This window comes from Balaenoptera physalus (assembly GCF_965194825.1).
Source record: "Balaenoptera physalus genome assembly, chromosome: 7".
NCBI lineage: Eukaryota > Metazoa > Chordata > Mammalia > Artiodactyla > Balaenopteridae > Balaenoptera > Balaenoptera physalus.
Genome location: NC_138886.1, coordinates 53,824,575 through 53,842,776, shown reverse-complemented (window position 1 = coordinate 53,842,776; position 18,202 = coordinate 53,824,575). Strand labels below are relative to the sequence as shown.

The following is an 18,202-nucleotide window of genomic DNA, read 5'->3' as shown; positions in this document are numbered from 1 at the left end:
TCCAGAGGCCACACAGCCCTGGTGACACCTGGAGGCTATATGTGTATTGTTTCAAGCCATCGGGTTTGTGGTTATTTGTTACAGCAGCCATAGGAAACTAACATGTAAAACATTGAGTTACATTCATGTTTGGAAATAATGTAGGTGTGGTTGTTTAAAACAGAAACTCAGTATCTGGATAATTCACTCTTTGAATTTACAACCATTTTTCTCTGAGTAGACATAGCCAATGCCTTCTAGTGGGAGTTTGTGCTGCATTCTCTCAGTATAATTATGGGCAGTCAAATTATTCCTCTGAGACTGAGTAAAAAATGTAGTTCAATATTCCTCTGGACTTTGGAGTTAAATATAGATCACCTAATGACCATGGCTAGCTACAAAGAATTTGAAATCTAAGAAATATTTGCTCCCACAACTATGTATCATAATAATAATGATACTTCAGACACTTTTAAAAAAACTGTGAGTGTGAGAAAACAAAACAAACTTCTGAACATTTTATAGTACAAAAAGGTCACTGAATAAGTAGCTTGAGAGCATATGAATTAAATCCATCCTTAACTTTCAGATGAGACAACATGACATATTGGGAAGACCGCTAGACTGAGAGTTAGCTTATTCAGTTGCATTAGATTTTTCTGGGTTCATTCCAAGAGGTTTGAAAAGTATAAATTGCTCCATTTATGACTATGATGGGTTGGAAGGGTGTCACTTCTTCCAAGGAAAATAAGCTCTTCAATTGTAGTTTTTTAAAAAAATCTTTAAATTTTTAATGACGTATAGTTGATTTACAATTTTGTGTTAATTTCTGGTGTACAGCAAAGTGATTCAGTTATATATATATTTATTTTATATTCTTTTCCACTATGGTTTATTACAGGATATTGAATATAATTCCCTGTGCTATAAAATAGGACCTTGTTGTTTATCCATTTTATGTATAATAGTTTGTATCTGCTAGTCCCCAACTCCCAATCCAACCCTCCTGTTCTGCCCTCTCCCTCTTGGCAACCACAAGTCTGTTCTCTGTGTCTGTCAGTCTGTTTCTGTTTCATAGATAAGTTCATTTGTGTCATATTTTAGATTCCACATATAAGTGATATCATATGGTATTTGTCTTTCTTTTTCTGACTTACTGCACTTAGTATGATAATCTTTAGGTCCATCCTTGTAGCTGCAGATAGCGTTATTTCATTCTTTTTTATGGCTGAGTAATATTCTGTTGTATATATATACCACATCTTCTTTATCCTTTCATCTGTTGATGGACATTTAGGTTGTTTTCATGTCTGGGCTGTTGTAAATAGTGCTGCTATGCACACAGGGGTGCCTGTATCTGTTCGAACTATGGTTTTCTCTGGATATATGCCCAGGAGTGGGATTGCTGGATCATGTGGCAACTCTATTTTCAGTTTTTTGAGGAACCTCTCTACTGTTCTCCACAGTGGCTGTACCAATTTACATTCACACCAGCAGTGTAGAAGGGCTCTCTTTACTCCACACCCTCTCCAGCATTTGTTATTTGCAGACTTTTTAATGATGGCCATTCCGACCGGTGTGAGTTTTACAAATCACTTCAGTTTTGATTTTCATTCCTCTGATAATTAGCGATGTTGTAAGCGCTTCGAAAGGAAGTGCAGATGTTCTGAGTACTTGGGTGTTGTGTTTACGGGAACACGTAAACTCAGGATTGGTGGCATGAAAGCTTTTGACTGAGAATGAAATAGGGGGCTGGAATGATATCAAGGTGGGAGTGTGTCATAGAATTCCTGACCTAGTGGAAATCGTGGGTGGATGCTGCATGCCTGGCAATGATCACCAATTAGGTGTAGGAGTGGTGAGAGGTTTCGGTTATCTGTGTATCCACTGGTGAGGAACTTGAATTATCAGTACAAATATTACATTGAGTAAATGTTTGATTTTTTTGGCTGACAGTTTCTTTTTTTTAGAAAGCAAAATAATTGATCCATTCTACACATCAGAGAAACATTATTTAGAGATGTGAAAGTGATGGGAATTTTGAGTAAAAATGGCCCTATTTTAGCAGGAAGAACCCAGGGCATTTGGAGACATGTACTCTAGATTTTAGGAAGTGTGTATAACTGTGGTCCAAGATTCAAAATTTGAAGATCATGATTTGGATGTTATCAAAACTGAAATTCTCATAGATTAATTGTGCATAATTCCAGTGAAGAACAAAGGGGTGACATCTTTAAAAGACTGTATGACTACATGAGGAACTCTAGAACAGATTTTTATTGACCGTGAATAAAAAGCGTAAAGCAAAGGTATGTAATAACCAGGGATAAATAATTGCATGATACAGAACTGTAAGAAATTAATCCGAAAATCTACAGTACAGCATGGCTTGAGACTTGCAAAGTAAAATTCAAAGGATTTTTTAGATGGAAAAGTGATCTCTAGGTCGCCTCAGTCCCTCTTGTCTCTGTTGTTTCCCATCATCCCTATTGTTTCTTTGATCTTGAGGCCAAATGTCAGTTATTATTTATCATAGCATTTGTTCTTCTCCCTTCCAGTTCTCTTTGAGCACTTACCTGCATTTTTGGTGATTAGGCATTTGACTCTGCAACGTTGGCAGTTTCTAGTTTTCATTATAGTTTTGTTTTTTAAAAAATAAATCCTGTATGTATGTTTGTTTATTTTTTGGCCATGTCGAGTCCTAGTTGCAGCATGTGGGCTTCTCTCTAGTTGTGGCGCATGGGCTCCAGAGCTTGGGGGCTCTGTAGTTGTGGCATGTGGGCTCAGTAGTTGCAGCGTGCGGGCTTAATTGCCCTGAGGCACATGGGATCTTGGTTCCCCGACCAGGGATCGAACCTGCGTCCCCTGCACTGGAAGGTGGATTCTCAACCACTGGTCCACCAAGGAAGTCCCTCATTATAGTTTTTTATCTGTTCAAGAACCTAGCCCCTTTACTCCATTTTCTTCCCATTTGATCGATATAAACACACTGCTTGCTTTGCTTCTTTTTTTGTCTTGTGGGGTTCTAAAGTTTCATTATTTTGAAAACTTTTTTTAATTTACTGCTCTAAAAGCCATTTAAGGTTATTAGCATAAAAATAGAAATTGGAAACAAAATTTTTAAAACACATGGCCTTCTTGGAAATTTAAAAACAAACAAAGCAAATAAACAATTAAACACCTCTTGACCTATCATAGTCTGTAGGATATAGCTAAAACAGTTGTCAAAGGGAATTTATGGCATTAAATTATCATATCAATAAAAATGAAAAGAAATAAATACCCAACTCAAAAGTTATAAAAATAACATTCAAACAAACAAAAACAGAAGAAATTAAAATTAAAAGTAGTAATGAATGAGTTAGAAAGTTGAAAACGTGAAAAAACTTTCAAAATCTTGTTCTTCGAGAAAAATCAATGAAAGAGAGAAACCATTAGCTAACCTAATCTAGGAAAAAGGAGAAAGCACAAATACACAAAACTAGAATTGACAAGGAGAAATAGATATTAAAAGAGAGGAAATTATAAAACTCATGAGACTACTTTGTACTAAATTTAAAAAACTGAGAAAGTAAATACCACAAATAATTTTAAAAATGCAGCTTACAAAATTGACCCTTTTAGAAGTCAAAGCTCTGAACAGAACAATTATCATAGAAGAAAATAGAGGAAATATTTAAAGGGCTACCCCATTAAAGCACCAGGTCCAAATGGTGTCACAGGGGAAGTCTACCAAACTTTTTAAAGGTCAATAACATAAAGCATACTTAAAATATTCCAAAGTAGAATAAAGGACATCTTTCAAATTTGTTTTAAGAGACATATTTATCATTGATCCACAAACTGATAAAGACTGCATAAAAATTTACTGGTTATAAAAATTTATAACCAATCTCAGTTACGACTATTGATGAAAGAAGTCTTAAATAAAGTGAACGGACTCCAACAGAATATTTTTAAAATATTCAATAAAATTTCATTGTAAGAATATTAGAAAATTCATTAATTTATTTTAATAGAGCTAGGGAGGAAAACAATTGTATGATTTCCAGGAATGTAATAGACATTTAGCTTCTCTAGATACTCCTGCCCCACTCCCATACCTTGTCAGGCTCTGCACCCTGTGACATCAGGTGTGGGATGGGGCCCTCAGGTTTCCCGCTCTGCATTCAGTCTTTCTCATAAGCACTGTGGAGGCCCATAGAAAAGAGTTAGTGAGTGGGTAAGGACTCCACTTGTGTCTGGGGCTTCCAGGGATTCTAAACTGTTGTGCTAGTCTACTTCAGTCTTTAAAAATGTATTAATCTTTCACTTAATGTTTTTAAGTTTGTCACCTCTTTCTTCCCTAGTTTGCCAATTTGCGTCTCCCATCTCTCCTCAGGGTTTTTTTTTTTTTTTTTTAGCCTCAGGGGGTTTTGAATTCAGTTTGCCTTGTAACCTCAAGGTTAGTCTTGGTTCTCTAGAGAAATGGAACCAGTAGGATATGGAAATATTTATATATATTTTATACTTATACATATATATATATGAATGAAGAATTGATTGTAAGGAATTGGCTCATGCATTTATGGAGGCTGAAGTCCTATGATGTGCTGCCTGCTAGCTGGAGACCAGGAAAGCCAGTGGTGTAATTCAGCCCAAGTCTGAAGGCCTGAAAACCAGGAGTGCTGAGGGCAGGAGAACATCAGTGTACCAGCTCAAGTAGTCAGGCAGGAAGGGTTGAATTCTTGCTTCCTCTGCCTTTTTGTTTTATTCAGGGCTTCAGTGGATTGGATGAAGCCCACCCACATTGGGGAGGACAAAGTGCTTTACTGATTTTACCAATTCAAATGCTGATTTCACCCAGACATACCCAGAAATAGTGTTTAGCCAAATATCTGGGCACCCCACGATCCAGTCAACTTGACACATAAATATAAAACTAGGGTTAGAGTGATGGTCTTTTGTGGCTTTTTATATCCTAAACTCAGGAATTGTGACTTTTCCATCAATATATCCTTATAACTGAACACAGAACTCTCCTATTAACCTCATTATTGGCATAAACTAGACATGTTAAGTTACTTTAGTTGGAAAATTTTCTATTTTTTTTCCTTCTATGTATAAAGAATCTTAGTATTTACTCTTGGTTACACCCTAGTGGTAGCATTTTAAAAACAATGGACAGTATTTATTAGTAAATTATCTGACAGCATTTCAGGAATGAAAAATAAACTGTAACTAATAAGCCAGTATACAGAAGAACAGAAACAAATCCTTTTGGAGACAAATAAGTATTGCTATATTAAAGAAAGATGAAGAAATAATCACCAAGATTTTTCTTAAACAGAATACATTTCTGAGAAAAGTTACCAACCTCAGATTTTTCACCCCAGAGACTTTCTGAAGACAACCAGGGCTTTCTTTTGTGTTGTCAGAGTTCCTCCTCTAATGAATGTTGTATTTAGGGGGGAAGAACAGAAAAACAAACCAAATAGATGCAAAATTAAATGCCTAGCCAGGAGAATGAAAAGTCCAGTCCTCTAAAACAGCACACAGCCAGCCAGACTGTTGAAATTAATTGGGCATTTCCTTCACTTTTCATCTTTCCTAGCCTCTGTTCTGTAATTTGTTTCTCTTGGTTTCTGGTTTTTGTCATTTATTTATTTATCGTATTATTTTTGAAAAACTTTGATTCTGATTTTGGTTCCTGGCAACCGCTGTTCTCATGGGTCACTTTGGCCTCAGCTTCACTACTTACCTCAGCTCCTGTTTCTCTGAGTGGGTCTGACAGTCAAGCCCTTGCACAGGTAAACACCTCTGGTATGGCTGAGCCCTATTCCATGGCCAGTGTTTCAAATTAGATTATGTCTTCTACATTTCTATGTATATTTCACATCTGATATTTATCTCTTTCAAGTTTTTTCTAATGTCTACCCAATAATATCTTTTTCTGGGTTAGTTTACCTTAATCCAGATCAGTCTGCATCTCACACTTCCTCATCCACTCAACCTGATTTGTGTGTTAATGTATCTAAAGTATGTGTGTTTATTTTCATGTTTTCCTTGTATTCATGGAATGTCTCTGGTGAGCCATTAGTAGATTATCTGTGGTATCTCTCTTTGTCCATTCTGTTTTCTCAGTAGATTGTAGATTCAGCATAGGCAAGATGGAAACTTAGCCCATCTCTAAACTTTAGAACAAAGCTTAATTTCATGCTTCTTGGGAGGATGCAATAAAGCCTTTAATGAGTCTGGTGCCGTCATTGTGGGCTGTAATTAACATATGCCCTTTAGTAGTGGTTTGGAAATGGCTTGAGTCTAGATGTGCTAGGGATGTTATACAAAAACTGCTCTTAGAGGTTTTGAAAGATAATGCAGATAGCCACCATCCATATTAACTATTCTTATTCTTATCTTTTGGCACCATTTTCTTTCGGGATTAGAAAAGCATTTCCACAATTAACCACTGGGAATCTTTGATCATCCACATCTATCACAGACAGTATAGGTGACCAATTCTTTTTTTATTTTAACTGGAACAAATTAATTGTGACAGTTGACAGACTTTCAAAAATGCTGCCTCACCCTTCACTCTCAAATCTGTTGGTTCAGGCAGACTGTCTTCTGAGTGGATAATATCTAATCAAACATATTTACTTCTCATGTGTCCTCACATGGTAAAAGAGGGAGACAGAGCTCTCTGGGGTCTCTTTTCTAAGGGTACTGATCCCATTCATGAGGGCTCCACACTCAAGACCTAAGCACCTCCCAAAGGCTCCACCTCCTAATATCATTATATTAGGGGTTAGGATATCAACATATGAATTTTGTTGGGGGAAACAAACATTCACAAATGGCAGTTATTATATTTTCTAACAATTAGATCTTGGGTTATATGAAATCTTTGGCTCTATATAACACACTAAACTTAAAATATCTTCAAAGAAAAATTGCCTTACAAATTAGCTTTGGTCAGCAAATACTAGGTCCTTTTTCGTTGCATGATCTAATTTTTAAAATCTTGGTGTTTTGTTTCTCTCAATCCCATAATACCAATTTATACTTTAAAAAGTTTGCTGTGTGAATTAAGAACAGTGTTCTTTAGCAAAGGCAATTACTTGATTACCTCCCTGTGCTAGCTGCAGCCTGGCATTTAATCTGGCTGAGGCCCACAGACCGCAATTTGAACAATCAGGGTAGTTTTCTGTAATTGCAATAAATCATATCATTAACCATGACAGACTTTTCCTCCCACAGATTTTTTTTTTCAGTAACAGTTAACTCCTGAACCCCTCATGAAAGCCAGATTTCACTGTAGTCAAATGAATTTCATAGTCAGCTTGCAGAATGTAAAGACGGAGCCTGTGTTGGAAAAACACTGTTGTCCCGAGAGCGGAGCCTGAAGAGGGTCACTCTAACTTTAGGAGACACAAGGCTCAGGTTAATGTGCCACACACAGAGGCCATCTGAAGGGATAATTTGTGAAAGGATGATCTGCTGCAAGGCTGTTTAATTTTCTAACAGGCAAACAGATGGAGATCAAGATGTGAGGCATACTTATATTGTTACATTTTGGTCATTTATATAAAATACACCTGCCACTGTATTGAGGCTTCCTGGGATGAAAAATATGAAAAGAGAAAATATTTTAAAAGGAACATTTATTGCCACCTTATGTGAGCTTATTTTACAATATGTCCCTTTTAAATAGGAATTTGAAAAGTGGGCTAGGTTCAAGGTTCTACCATCTTAAAAACTTTACCTTCATGTACGCCCTATCCAGTGCCTGATATGTAGCCATGCTTAGTCGTTTATGATGTCACATGATGTAGTCTTCTTTGTTATCCAGTTGGTTTTCAAACTGTTGGCTCTTGTCATGGTAGATGAGAAGTTTAGACCATTTTCACTCTAACCTTACTGATTTTGTTAAGCACATATCTTTTCCCATTATTGATGTTTTGACCACTTATTTCTTGTTCCGTATCTCTAAGTCTCCTTTGCTTTGTCTATAAGTTCAGTAAAATAGTGTAGTGTTATGATTATCTAAATTGTATTGATACTTGAAACAGTACCAAGTACTGGTTAGGACTTACATAGAGAAAGCAATATAATTTCATATCTCTAAACCCTTGCTAACCAAGGAATAATATCCCAATGGCAAAGACATTGCTTTCTTTAATTTCTTTTGGGATTTCTTTCTACTTTTAAGTCATTTTTGGCTGACATTGTGTGCTATATTAGGTGCATGGGAGGTGAATTCTCTGAGTCTTGAATAACCCAGACTGTCTTTATTTTGCCCTCAAGTTAATTTCTAACTGCTGGCTGTACAATTCACCTCAGACATTGAATGTATTTCCACATAGCCTTCTAGTATTCAGTGTTGTTTTGAGAAATCTGTTCTCAGTTTGATCTAGTTTTTTATAGGTTATCCACTTTTCCCCCCTGTAGTAGTTTTATTTTTCTCTCTATACTTGGTATTCTGAAATTTCACAAAAATGAATCTGAATCTTTAAACTTTTTAAAAATTCATCTTCCTCAGCAATTAGTGGCCTTTCACTTTTTTGACCTTTAGACTTATTCATTCTAATAATCACCTCGTTCCATTTCAGAATTCTTTCTTATTTTTCATCCCTCAATTATAGCAGCTTGTCTTTGTCCTTGTTTTATAGACCAATATTCTTTTGCCTGTTAACTTTTCAAAAAAAATTTCTGAACATAGAGAAATATTAAAAAGTGGGTACAATGAATACATAATACCCTCCAACTAGATTCAACCATTGCTAAAATTTGATGCAATATCCTTTTAATTTCTTCATGGATATCAAACCTAAAATATCCTCTTTTTACTAAATTATTTCTAGTTCTTCTGTTGTCAGTTGTTCTGATTATTTCTCCTGATTATTCTCTTTTGTGGCATTGATTTTCCTTAGTTGTATGTATTTATATTACTTGTTTATATTAGTTTATGTATTTTTAAAAAGACCAGATTGATTAGTGTATAGGATTGATGTGCATTTCCTATGCAATTATGTGTTGATTATTCTATAAGCCAGCATGAGTTTCTACTGACATGCACTAGTGAGGGTCTATTTCCCCAAGATATTTTGCTCTTCAGTGAGAAGCCTGGCAGTAGGCTCTTGTAAGAGGGCAGGCTTCACTTTACAGTGTGGATGTGCAGCAAGCAATCAGCCTGGGGACCTCTGCTCCAGTTGCCAAAGGTGTAGATGACACCAGGACTTCAGTGTATTTGTCACTAGGCAGAGTGATCGTTCTTCTTTTTCCTCTTGCATGTCTGTTGTGTGATTCCAGAGTTATCTTCTGCTTTGTTTGTGTGCTAGACTTCTATGTTCAGGGCCATTGTTGAGTTAGAAGAAGGTACCTCCCTCTGCACAGGGAGAGGTTAACAAGAGTGTGGCCTGGATTTCAGCCCCTGTTAAACCCCTGTGTGCAGTGTACAACCTACACGCCTGTGTGTGGTGGCCTTACCTACATCTAAGACCTCAAAGCCTTCCCCAGAGTGCAGTTCACATTTGAAATGCTCCATACGGCGAAGGGAACTAGATGGAAGGCTGCAACAGCCTTTCTAGTGCCCACCCCAATTCCCACTTAGGTATAATTTCTACATTGCTACTAGTACGATTTTTCCAATATTCACAAACATAACGTCTTCACCTGTCCAACAAGAGAGGGAGATATGAGTGTGAGGCTTCCATCCTGAATAAAATTATATTAATAGATGCTGTGAAGTCATGAGAGGGAGCTACTGGAAAGTCGACAAGGGAAGGCTAAAACAAAGAGGAAATGCCCAGATGGAAATAAGTGGTGTGAGGTAAAACTCGGAAAAGGATACAGGGTTAGCGATAGTGTCTGGAGAATCACCTCCATGGAGGTGATCCCTGAAGCCAGGAGAGAGAAGAAACTGTGAGGGGCCACATGCAGAGAGTGCAGAGAGCCTTGGCAAACATGTCGAGGGTGGAAAAGGCAAGAGTTTGTGAAGTTAAGAGAAGAAACATCTTAGGCATGGGAAAACAATCTATGCCATTTTATATCATATTTATCCGACATTTATAACTATTGTTTCCTTACTGAACACTGGAAAAACAACTCTTGTGCATGGCATACAGTTTCCTCCAGGATCTGACCACTGTTTAGCCGCCTCCTGTCCCCCAGCCCCCAGCTTTCCTGGGCACTCCTGCATTTCCAAACCCTTTTGTGTTCTCTCCTATGTCTGTAACTTTGAACATAATACTTACCTAATTCTTTTCCATCAACCTGAAAAACTCATTTGTCTCCTCCTAGGCTTAGCTAGATATCTCTTTGCCACTGAAACCATTCCTAACTGTAGCCCATGTTGAGTTGATTTATTCCTCCATTATCTTCCCTTTGTATGTTGCCCTTAAATTGTATTGCATTTAATTACCCATATCAGAATGGTTTCATTCCAAAACTGTCCTCATCATGCCATCCACGTTTCCTGATACTCAGCAGGGAGGTGCTTAGTGATTGCCAGCTAAGTGGATGAATGAGGTCCCTGCCCGCTGCCCGCCCCCCCCAGCCCTTCATTCTCTGACACATCCTCCCTCCTTTTGGCCCTCTTTTATACATGAACAGTTTTCATTCTTCAGATTCAGAAAAACCCATCTGAAAGACTTACCTGCTTAGAGGCTACAATAGCAAGCAGTCTATTTATTCCTCCATACATGCATTCAGTACACAGTACTGGGTACTGGCAGAAATACTGAAGATGAACAAAAGCAGACCCAATTCCTGCCATCTTCGAACTCAGTGGGAGAAACTGATGTCTATCACATGATTATATAGACAAGTGTAATCTTGTTCTCCAAAGAAAAAATACATGGTGCTAGGAAAACCTCTAATGGGGCAGTAGGTAGTCAGGGAGGTCATGGAAAGTCTGCTTCTGGGAAAGTGGCACGAGCTGAGATTCACAAGGAGGAGAGGGGAGAGTGATCCAGCAAGACTGAGCAGCATGTGCAAAGATCCTGTGGCTGGCACAGGGAACAGAATGCTCTAAAAGAGGCCACTGTGGCCAGTAGTGAGGAGCAAAGGTGAGGATATTGAAGAAGATGTTGGAGAACTGCAGGCATCTGCACATGCTGGGTCCTCTGGGCTAGGCTAAGTAGCTTTTGTCTTTAGTGTGCAGATCCTGGGACCAGTCTGCCTGGGTTTATATACTGACTCTAGCACTTAGGTCCTGTGTGACTTGGGAAAGTCTCTGTGCTTCAGTTTGCTAACCTGGAACATTAGGATCATATTAGTACCTACCTTAGGATGAAATGAGTTAGTGTGAAAAGCATTTAGAATAGTGCCTAGCATATAGCACTGTGATAATTGCCAGCCATCATCATATCTTTCCCAGGCATATTACCAAAATAAATCTGGGCAATATTATAATCAAGGAAGTATTTGCACTAAGTCATGGGAAAAATACATGAAATATATACCTATGATGATATGTATACACATATATATAAAATATATACTGATGACAATATAGATGTTTGTACATGTGTATAAAATATATACTAATGATATGTATATTTTTTATTTTAAATATATTTTATATCTGTCATTATTGGTATATATTTTTAAAACATGTATATAGTATATATATCTATATCATTGTAGACATATATATATGATTTTTTTGACAGTGCAAATAATTCCTTATATCTAGTCTTGTCCATATGTATTTTGGTAGTATGCCTGGGAAAGATGTGTTATATTGGAAAGTAGAGAGAGAAGGGAAATTAAAGGATTGTTTCTCTGATTTTCCTTTCAAACTGTAATTTTGATACGTATAAAAACTTTGATACAGTTAAAAAAACCTGTGTGTAAAGGATTTTTTTTTTTCCATTTCTTACCCCTATTTAAGAGCAGGAGGACCCTGTAGGTATCATTTTTCTACAGGCTAAGAAACAGCATGCTTTATGCACCTAAATGCATTGATCCAGTACCTCTTGACCCTGTAAATCAAGGTAGACGTGCAATAGCAGAAGTTTTGCTGATAAAAATCCCCTTGTTCAAGTCACTAACTACTACTGAGATATACTTGCATAAAGGGTATAAAAGGATTTCATTTCAAGCATCATTGAGTTGTGAAGGTAAGAATTATGCATAATTGGTTTCATTGGAACTGTTATTTAAGAGGCCTTATTGATTTTCATTGGTGTCCACATATAACTTGTAATATTTCCTTCAATGATCATTTTGATTGCAGTTGTGTTAAAATAGCATCAAAAGCACAAATAGAGGGAAAAGAGGGATTTCATTTTTTAATTTTTTTATGGAATGCCAGCTTTGTGCTGTTTGGCAAAAGTTGACCTGGTTTTTGTGTGTGTGTGTGTGTGTGAGACCAAGTTTAGTGTCTCTTAGAAGATATTAGCTTCTGAATACATTTGGACCATGAAACAATATTCCCTTTGTCTCCCTTTGTCATTGCTAATTAGGAAAAATTGCCAGACTCCCCAGTGGTAGCATGTCTAATTTAATAACCTGAGAATCTGATGCTTGAAAATATAATGAAATGTACTAAATACCATGGCCGTTTTATAATTACTGATACAAAACATATTGTAACTAATCTTTGCTGATTAGAAAAGACTTTTATAAAGCACAAAATAGAGTCAGATGAGAACCACAGCTCTATCTGCATAATTTAATATAATTATCAATCAGGAAGTTGTTCTTGAGCATGGGCTGATGGGCCAGAATTTGTTTGAAGATAAAGAGTATCAGTCAACAAACCTCTTGCTAGATTTTTTTTCTTACCTCTGTGAAAAATTTAGTGGAAGTCTCTCTTTCTTTGGAAAAGCTTCTATCATTTGGTTTCCACCAGCAGCCTAAGTGATCATCCTAACAAAAACGGCAATTTTACTTGATGTTTTGATATCGTGTGTATACTACCTGAGCCAGTATTTCTATACACTTTAGGAAGCCCAGTCTCTTCCAATATTTTCTTTGTTTTAAAAAATTATATAGGTGGTAGTATGGAATAGTCAGCCTTACTTGCATTGAATTCCAGTTTGAGTCTTCCCTATGTGTGTGACCTCAGAGAAAGATGGATTTGGTAGGTGACTTAACCTTGGAATCTCGATCTCCTTATCTGACAACACAGGTACATTTATTACAGGGATTAAATAAGATTTTAATACAAAGCACATTACCTGGCACATGATAGATATCAAAAAATCTTTTTCCTTCCTCTTCTACCTTCTCCTCTTGAGAAAGCAGCCCTGATATGGGAGCAATGACACATGAAGACTTAGTGTAATGTGTGACTCTGAAGCAGCAACACAATTTGTTTATATTTAAGTGCCTTTAATTTTGTCAGAAGAGCCTAACCCTACGTGCGTGGGAGATGGTTGAACATGGTGATTCAGAGCTTGGAGGTGAATGAATTTAAGCTTGGATGAGCTTGAATCCTGGCTTAGCTACCTGTGAGTTTTGTGCTCTGGGGAGATTACTTAATGCCTGGGAACCTTTCCTGATCTGTAAAATGGGGATTGTAATAGTATCACTTCCTAAGGGATTAAATAGTGAAGGTTCAATAAGTTGAGGCACATGTGAAACCTCGTAAAATAAGGGACTCATGGGTGCTTTTCCTGTGTCCTTGTATTTTAGGTGTGTCTCTTGTAATTCACACATCCTGGTGAGGCCTTTTCTTCACTGATCTACCCCTTATTTCTGGTGTTGGCATATGAAATCCCCTTAAGGTAAAACATGGATTTTTTATTCCCCATTTAGCAACCATTTTGACTATGCAAATATTGCCAGGATAATTTAATTAGTTTGAATGGATTTGTGATTGGTGGTGGAATCAGGTTTTTTTCCCTATTAATAATGGTAGCAAAGAGGTTCAAAAGTAGGCAGTAGCTATTCACACACGTTCCTCCAAAGAGTAAAAACATCTCTGCATAGTTTCTCCAAAATTACACATTTTGGAGTTGTTTCAGGGGGTTGAGAAGATAGAAGCTCCAAAAATTTTGCATGTTTTAAAACACATTCCCATTTTTCCCTTAGCATAGACCAAATTCCCTGCATATGTCATTTGCTTGTTTTCTCCATTCTTTTCAGTACACATTTATTGAGCGTTTAATAGATACAAAGGTTCAGGTATGATCCCTGCCATCAGGATATTCATAGATAGGGTCAGAGAGCAGTGGGGACAGATTCAGAAATGGATAACGCGATAATACACTCTAATGGACAGTACTGCAGACCTGCAAAGGTGTTAACGGGGGCCTGAGAAGGGGCACCTGACCTAACCTGGGGAAAAGCAGGAAGGGAAAAATGGAGGAGGCTATAACCAGGGGTTGGTTCTCAGAGGTTGTTCTATGCTCCTAGGAGGTGTTTAGAATATATGCGGGCATTTTTGGTTGTCACAGTGATTAAGGAGTGGCATAATTGGCCTTCAGTGGGTGAAGGCAATAATGCTAAATGCCCTTTAAAGTACAGGACAATTCCACACAGCAAAGTTGTCATTTCACAAATGTTAATGGTGTCCTGGTTGAATGAAGAGGGAAAAATAAAGGGAGTAGCATTATATCCTGTGTCTATTTTTGGGCGGCAGGAGTGGTGGAGGGGAATGTTTGCTTTGAGCTTGTAGCACTTGTGAAAATAAAAGCAGTGAGAAAGCGGGAATAGTCTTCTTCTGTCTATTGCTTTCTGTTGGAGTGCCTTGAACTGGTTTTGCAATCCCACGACTTTCCCAAAGCTTAATGATCCGTGTTGGCTTGAATATGCCTATTGGAGAGGCCAGGGCTTCTCAAGTCCCTGGAGAATGAGTCCACCCAGCTCACTAACAGAATGATGAAAACCCCAGGAAGAAACATTTCCAATTTTTTTTTTTTTTTTTTCTTTCCAACAGACTGCCAAGTTAAGAAGGGGCCAACTATAAAACAGTAGTGACATTCTGAACCAGAAAATCTGTTTTTCTTTGCTTTGATACATTTTAAAATAAAATAGATTTGCTTAGACATGCAGAGAAGTTAATAGAGTTGTCCATGGCTATGGCCTAAAAGGAGAGAAGACACCAGGAGAAGTAGTTGAGTGCATGCAGTGGCAGGAGGAAGGGGAGAGGAGCAGGGCTCGTGAGTCTGGGTGCCTCTGGCCCCCGGGAGCAGAGCACTCAGTGACCACAGAGGATATATAGCCCAGTAGTGAGGGCAGCAACAGTGTTTCAGCAGAAACAGGAGTGCCATGGTGAGGCATGCAAAGGTACAGACTCCGCTAAGTCCCAGGGTTTTGCAGATGTATGGTGCAGGCCAGAGTTAGGGATGGGGTGGAGGAGGTGGAAGGAGGGGCTGCTGGGTCAGCCAGTCGCTCCCCTGGCCTTTAGTCGGCACCTCTGACTATTATATATATTGGAGGTCCGTGTAAGATTTCATTACAAAATAACGAAAAAAGTTTTCCTTTAAAAATTATTTGAAAAGCCACTAGTATTGAAGTGCTCTTTCCTGTGTTAGCCATTCACTTAAAAATTAATCTACTGTGCAACTTTGGTCAAATGCCTGGGCCTCTGTCTGCCACTGTTTTTTTCTCATCTGGATAATAAGGGGTTCAGGCCAGAATTTCTGAGGACCTTTCAGCTTTAACATTCTGTGAATTTTCTAATATATTCATCGGTTTACTGCACTGTTATGAAAGGGAATGACTTGTTAGCTCAAGTATGGATTGATTCACAGCAAGTAGCAGATGAACCACACAGAAGACCTGGGAGAGTCTAGGTTTTGGATTTGAAAGTTATAAGAGGTGTGAAATGAAAACGTGGTTATTTATGGAAATTCACAGTTTCCTGCACTCACAGTTGCTAGTGGTTTCATCTAGGCAGAACATCTTGACAAACAAAGAACAGGAGCCCTAATTCACCGATTTCCCCAATGTTCTAATTTAGATCTTTAACTGGGACAGTTCGTGGGCCGGCCTTCCACTAGGTAGATGTGTTGGTTTTTATGGAGTAACTAAAAGTTTTACAGTGGCATGGTCAGAGAAGAGTTCTCTCAATTCATGTTGTAAGTGTGTTTAGTTAGTTAATACAGGTGTACGGGGTATAAAATTACTTTTCTAAGGACGCTTTGATTAAACAGTACTCTCTATATGGCCTTGCTTCCAGTGCAAGGATTTGGAAGCATTGTGCAGCCTGGCTATTCTTACACTTTCATACATTTGCTTCCTATTTTCCTATTAGCATTTTAAAAATTGTATTACTTATTTGACCTCCATTCATTTTAAGCATGTTATCCCTGCTGAAGGTTCAAGCTGCTTGTTAACGAGCAGCACCTCTGGGTTCTGCTATCATCTCTTCTGTTTGCCTGGGTAGGTCCCTTGGCCATCTGCCAGTAATTTTAAATGGTTTTGCACGATTGTTGGGTTTAGGCTCACTCTCCACTTGTTTTGAAATATACTGGCTGGCATTGTAGTAATTTGTTCAGAATGATCTTCACACGGAAAGAGAAATGAAATGCCCAAAAAGAAGAGCAAAGCCTAGCACATCTTTACACAGCAATTACAAATCCACATGTTGGTATTTTATTTAAGTCTACAACAACCCCATGAGGAAGGTATTATTATTATTATTATTATTATTATTATTATTATTATCATCACTATCATCATCCTTATTATCTCATAATTATAGCTGAGGAAATTGAGACTTAAAAAGGTGAAATAACTTACCCAAAGTCTCCTAAGCCTGTTTCGATTGCTTAGCAAACTTCGTTAGCTAGCTTCCACTTGGTGGTTGTCTGTAGAAATTATAAAGGTATATAGCAATATATTCTTCAGTTACATGTACATTTTTGTAGTCTAGTGTCCCAGATTTTTGTACTAATTTAAATTGCAACAAGAGCACATCACTTTTATTAGATTAATTCACACTCAGGTCTGATGAAATGTCATGGACACCAGGTGAAGTGTGACTATTATTTTGTGAGAGCTTTTGGTTTGGGGCTGGCATTTTCATGGTTTATTGCTAATGCATCCAGCATCATGGAGTGACGAAGTACAGCCTGGCTCACAGCCGTTTAACTATGAAATGCATGGCCACTGGTGTCTCTCAGTTATGTTTTGAGACTCTGTGGAACAGAATGCTCCATCTAGTTCCTTTCCTTTGTTATACCTGAAAGCAGATAGGAAGCCTGAAGTCTTTATTTCTTTCCACGAGTGCTTACAAATCAACAGTGAGAGAAAAGGATTCATTAGACGTTTTCTAGCCTTTCTAACAAGGGAGTAAAGCAGATAGGTGGGTTCAAGTGATGTCAAGTATCAATGCTGGTTTGTTTCAATGGCCCAGCACAATTAATCCTTTCAGAATACCGTCAGTATTTAACATTGCCTTGACTCAGATCTCTACAGTTCTCGGAGCTGCTGGTATTCACAGGGACACAGTAAAATAGCACATCATTAAAGTATTGTGGCTGAAGCTTGCCGAGCTCACCTGTACTCTCCAAGGAGGTTTGTCACAACTTTCCCTCTTTTGCCCTCATCAAATCTTGTAAACAACCTGAAATTCTTATCAGAAATAGGTAAGCCTATAAATCATAAATGAATAATTTCCACTATGTACTCTGCCGGATACCTCCCTCCTGCTGCACATCTGTACTTCACTTTATGCTAATTTCTTGCACTTTTTTTTACATGTTGCTTGGTCATTATTTTAATTTAATCTAATGTATGTGCACATTGTTTCAGAGTTTTTGAGGGCGCTGAATTATATTCATTTTTTGGCATAAAGGTTTTTTTTTTTCCCTCAGTGTAGAAGTACTGCAAACTCATTATGTAAGGTAAAAAGGAAACTATAAAAAGGTGGAAGGCAGAAGAAAACAAAACTATCTCATAAGACAATCATCACTAATACTCTAAGTCTCTTTGTTCTAAGTATTTTTTTTTACATATTTGTTTTTACAGCATATGTAAAATTGGTGCTCTGGTTTTCATTGATCACAACATAGCAGTTTTCTGTGCTAAAAAAATCCTCTCTAAATGTCATTCTAAGTAAGTCTATGGTATTGTAAATATTCGATATCCAACATAATTTTCTGATATTAAACTCAGGAAGAGAAGGATTCTTAATATCTTTAAGGGTGCAGATCTTCACTCAACAGCCTATTTTATAATGTTGATATAGAAGAAACTTTAATGGCTGGTAAGCACATTGCAGGTACCACCGGACAGGATGGCCAGGAGCCTTTGAACTGGATGAGTCCTTTGAAGGCTTCTGCTG

General features: G+C 37.7%; 1 protein-coding gene across 11 annotated transcripts in view; it reads left to right on the top strand.

The window, feature by feature from the left end:
* LOC309664904 (histone-arginine methyltransferase CARM1-like) overlaps positions 1-18,202 on the top strand; it is a 291,386-nt gene that overhangs the window by 24,428 nt on the left and 248,756 nt on the right. The gene's annotated exons all lie outside the window — the stretch shown is intronic.